Here is a 4,763-nt window from a genome sequence, read left to right on the forward strand (position 1 = left end):
TCTTATAGGAACATTTTACTGGAAAGGCAACTAATTCCAGAGAAAACTAAAGAGAGTGTTCAATCTAAATAAATTGCATTAGTTAGCATTTTACCTCTGCGACAAAATACTCAAAAAAGCAACTTAGAGGAGGAAAGATTTATTTTGACTCAGGATTGCAAAGCTTTCAGTGCATGGTGGACTGGCTCCATTGCTTTGGGACTACAGAGACAGAACATCATGGCAGACGGTGTGGTAGAGCAGAGTTGCTCACTTCATGGCTGCCAGGAAGCTGAGAGGGGGAGAGAGAAAGTGAGAGGGGAGAAAGATCACGCTCTAGGAAAGGGCTGGAGACAAATACAAGGCCCCAGTTACATACTTCCTGCAACTAGACCTGCTGTCTACAGTTTTGGTCACCCCCAAATACCATCAAATATGACTCCTTAATGAATTAATCAATTGATGGGGTCAGAGCCCTTATAATCCAAACACTCCTAAAAATCCCCACCGCTGATCACTGATTTATTAGGGACCAAGCCTTCAAAACATGACTTCATATCTAAACAATGACATAATTGAAATATTTTTTTCTTCATTTCCCACTTGGAATTGTTTGCTCAAAGAAAGGGGGTTCTTCCTCACAGGGAATAAATTTATATAGGCAGTCATCTTTCATTTAATTATTGTTTTATTGAGTTGAAAGATTTATCCAATACTTGGTCAAAAAACAAATGCTGTGATTTACTGGGGCTGAATCAGTAAAGGTGCAGTAACAGATAAAAGGAAGTGTTGCACACAATATTATTGTTCAAATACACTTCTTCCCTTCCCTCAATCTTATGGATCCCTTAAGCCCACTGATCTGGGGCTTGGCCTTCTGTGACTTGCTTTGGGCTCAGTGAGAAGAATGTATTATACTCAACCTTGGGCTTAGCTATGTGATTTGCTCTGGATAATGGGGTTGAACAGTCGTGGTGAAAGCCACCAAGCTAATCCCAATCCAGATCAACCCATTTCATAGCCAATCTTCACACCATGAGAAATAAACATTTATTATTATTTTCCAATAAGACTCAGTGGTTGCTGTTATTCATCAGGAGTTGACTGATAACAGGAAACATATAAAACATAAAAATTATTTTACTATAATTTTTCATCTGTATCTAATTTTATAATGCCTTAACATCTTCAAGCACTTCACATACTCAATGTCTAGCACCATACAAGATACTAAGGCAATGATTAAAATGCTCAGCCAGATGAGAAAATGGTCTTGTGTATCAGTGAAGGAATACTCAGTGGCTATTCTCCAGCTATGTAAGCAGGCTTTAGGTCTAATTTTGACAGCCAATCACTAGCAGAATATGTCTCTCTCCTTGGTGCTATCTACACGGAGAAAATATAGAGGAATTGAAAGAACTAAGCAGTTCTGTGGTTTTCAAAGAATTTGTATTATCCTGGTTGGCACCTCCATAGGAACTCTCTGGATGTTGAGATTTTTATGTCCCTCTCTGGGAGATCTTGATTTCAGTCCAAAGAACCTTATAAAAGAGATGGCTTTATCCTATAAATTCTTGAATATTAATTAAAAACTTGAGAGAAAGAAAGATGAAACAAAGCAAAACAAGAACAAAAAAGACCTCCCTGTTTGTATTTTCTGTGGTCTTTCATAATCTCTAGTGAGGTAGAATGTGGCACCTGCAGTTGGCAAAATGCCATGGACCCTTCCAAAGTGCCTTTTGCAGGTGTGTAGATTGCCTTGGAGCTTATTATATTCACTATGGGGCACAAAGCTGACTTTTTTAATGTTTTAAGTATTTCTTTATTTCAGACTTACTTTATATACAGACATAATAAAAAAACGCACAGACAATGGTGATTTTCTGAGGAATAGGAGAACATGTACAAATTCTGGCCAGGCTGCACTATGGCTAACTCTATATTGATAGCATTCAGCTTCTCCTTCATTACTTGTTTGAGGATTATGATGGCTTCTTTCCCTGTCATAGACTTGTGGTAAACTTCTTGCAAGGAGCTCTGGGCACCCTCTGAAGCAGAACCAATTGCTTGAGCACCACATTATACAAAAGTCCCAGATGAGTCCATATGAAGCAGCTGGAGTCCTTCTCCATCAACTCCTCCAAATAACAGTGCTACTCTAAAGAGATGAGACATGGCACCTGGGTCTGCATCTTCTTTTCCAAATTGTAGGGCCAGATTAGACACAAACTGGGTCACACTTTCTACCCTGATTGTCTCATTGTAGGTAAACCAATGGTTCTCTGTCTCCACTCTGGCCTTATTGATTAAAGTCAATAAGCAATTAGCCCACTCATAGCACAACCTATATAGGCATCAATATCTACAGTTTTCTCAATGCTGATAGGCTCCATGAGAGGACAGGCAATTCTTTTCTTCACGCTAGGCATACACCTTCTGATGTCTGGATCCCAATGGGATGCAGAACCAAGTTTGATATCTTTAATGACATATTCCACTTGAAATAATAATAATCTTCCTTTAGGAGAAAAAGTATTCATGCCCCTGGCGAGGATGAGGGGAGGTGGCAGTGGCTGTGAGGGGATTCTGAGAACAAACACAACTCCAACAGCACCTAAGTCAACCACACGACCACAGCACCTAAGGCCCCCTTCTGCTCCAAAATGCCACAAAGCTGATTTTGATAAATGTGGAATAAATAACAGTTTGTAATTTCTATTTAAAAAATAATAGTCTCAAATGTAGTAGAAAGCATGATGTGCAAAGTGTCTGTTCGATACATTTTCTCCTTTATCTTCATTTTATAAATGGAGGGACTAGCCATAGTCCCCGATGTTTGTAGACCCTATTGGAAAACCAGGGACATGAGGTTGTCCTGCTGCTGAAGCTGGCCAGGGATGTAGGAGAGGAACTACAGAGAAGAGGGAGTGGGCAACTAGTGAGCAGGATAGGACCTGGTGGGGCAGGAAAGCTAAAGCCTGAGAAGCCTGAGCACTGGGGCTCTGGGGCTCTTGAGCTTCCTATTGGGCAGAAGCAGGTGTACAGTGCTAGTGCCATCTCCTACCTCAGAGCCAGGGTTGGAGAAGGAGCAGGGATCACACAGGCCCCAAAGGAAGTGTGTGTGTGTGTGTGTGTGTGTGTGTTTCAGAGAAAGAGAGAGAGAACCATTTAGCATGTTACTAAGTTCTCTCTCACTTTCTTCTCAGTATCAAGGGAGATATAAAAGTACCCCAGGAAATTAGGTGAGGATTGAATGGATGATATACAAATGTCATTATTTTTAGGCAAGTAAAAAGTTAAATAGCCATTTCTACAGTTCATGATAATGCAAATAAAAGCTCCTAGCCCAGGAGCTGGCCAGAGAGCTACATTATGTTAATGCAGGGCTTTAAAAAAGCTATTTAATTTTAATTAATTAATTAATTTTAATGCTGTAGGTGAATATTCTGCCCTGCTTTCTAAGAACTTAAATTGCATTCCTCTCCATTTGTCACTTTACAGTTGGGGAATTTCTGGCACCATTTGTTTGGATAAAACATGAAATTACTCTTTGTTCACTTCTGCAGGTGTTATGCAGAATTGCTTTCTCCTGAGGACAGGCTTGCTGTTCCTTAAAGGCTTTTCTTTCCCAAGGCCCAAGGGAAGCTCAAGTTTCAGGCTATTTTTCACTGACCTTAAAACAAGGGGCCTGAACTTTTGGGAGGGGGACACAGCAACTTGACAACTCCAGGGTGTCTGAAGTTCCATCCCTCTTTGCTTCCAGATGGGCAGACTTGAGGTAGAAGGTCCTTACCATTCTTGGATGATCACCTCGAAGTGGCCTACAGGTCCAACCTCGAGAACAGCGAAGTCTGCATGATGGGGCAATTGCACACACTCAATGATCTGCAGCGGTTGGCAGGTCCTCCAATGGGGCCTATGAGCTACTGCTAGTCTGAACTGAGTTATAAGAAGGTTAAAATAATTGGCATTGTCATTTGTATTGTGAGCATGGAGGGAAAGAGGAACTATTCTGAGTTATTCTGTTTCCCATCACCATATAAGATGTTCTATCTCCAGAGTTCCGTACATACTTTCCCTTCCATCCTCTCTGCTCCACTTAAAAAATCCTTTACCACCTTCAAGTTTCAGCTCAGATGTCCCCTCCTATGAGCAGATATCCTTGACCCACTCAGCTGTAATGAGGCACTGCTTCTTTGTATTCACATGGTGTTTGGCACCCATCTCTGTTGTGTATTCCTCTCACTGTAATATGATCCTTTACTCTGTGCCCTTCCCTTAGATGAAAGATGTCTTAAGGGGATGAGCTGAATTGTTGATTCCTTTCCACCACTCTAGCACTTTGCACAGAGGCTGGCATTGAGAAATTTTTAATAAATATTTTTATAATGAGCAAAGAAATGACCAAAAGAAGAATGAAGAGAAGGCAGCATCAGAAGGAAACTTTAAAGTTCTTTCCACCTCATCTCTGTCTCCTCCAGTTGGCCTGGTTTTCAATAATACCTTTTGGGGAATTTATGCTGTTTTGAGTCCCATTTCTCCCTTTTAAACATTTATTCTATAGGTCAAAACATGCAACTTTGAAAGTTGTCTTTGAAAGTGTAGCCATTGTTTAGGTTGCAAGTAGGAGATCTTTCCATTGAAAGGGTTTCGGCAATACTATTACAAAGAGCAGTCTTTATAACAGTGCAAGGGAGTATCAAGTTTTTCCAAGAAATTTGGGGAAGGAGATGGCCTGTAGGTCTCTCCAATTCTGTCTATGGTTCTACTTGTTGACTTACAAA

The 4,763-nt window shown here is 40.6% G+C and overlaps 1 pseudogene; it reads right to left on the reverse strand.

The window, feature by feature from the left end:
- Positions 1 to 249: 249 nt before the first annotated feature.
- LOC124096881 (proteasome subunit alpha type-5-like) lies at positions 250 to 2,519 on the reverse strand (annotated as a pseudogene).
- Between the last annotated feature and the right edge of the window lie 2,244 nt (positions 2,520 to 4,763).

The sequence above is a fragment of the Marmota monax genome, unplaced genomic scaffold (assembly GCF_021218885.2).
Source record: "Marmota monax isolate L192 unplaced genomic scaffold, Marmota_monax_Labrador192_F-V1.1 WCK01_AAM20220418_F8-fsc00023, whole genome shotgun sequence".
Taxonomy (NCBI): Eukaryota; Metazoa; Chordata; class Mammalia; order Rodentia; family Sciuridae; genus Marmota; species Marmota monax.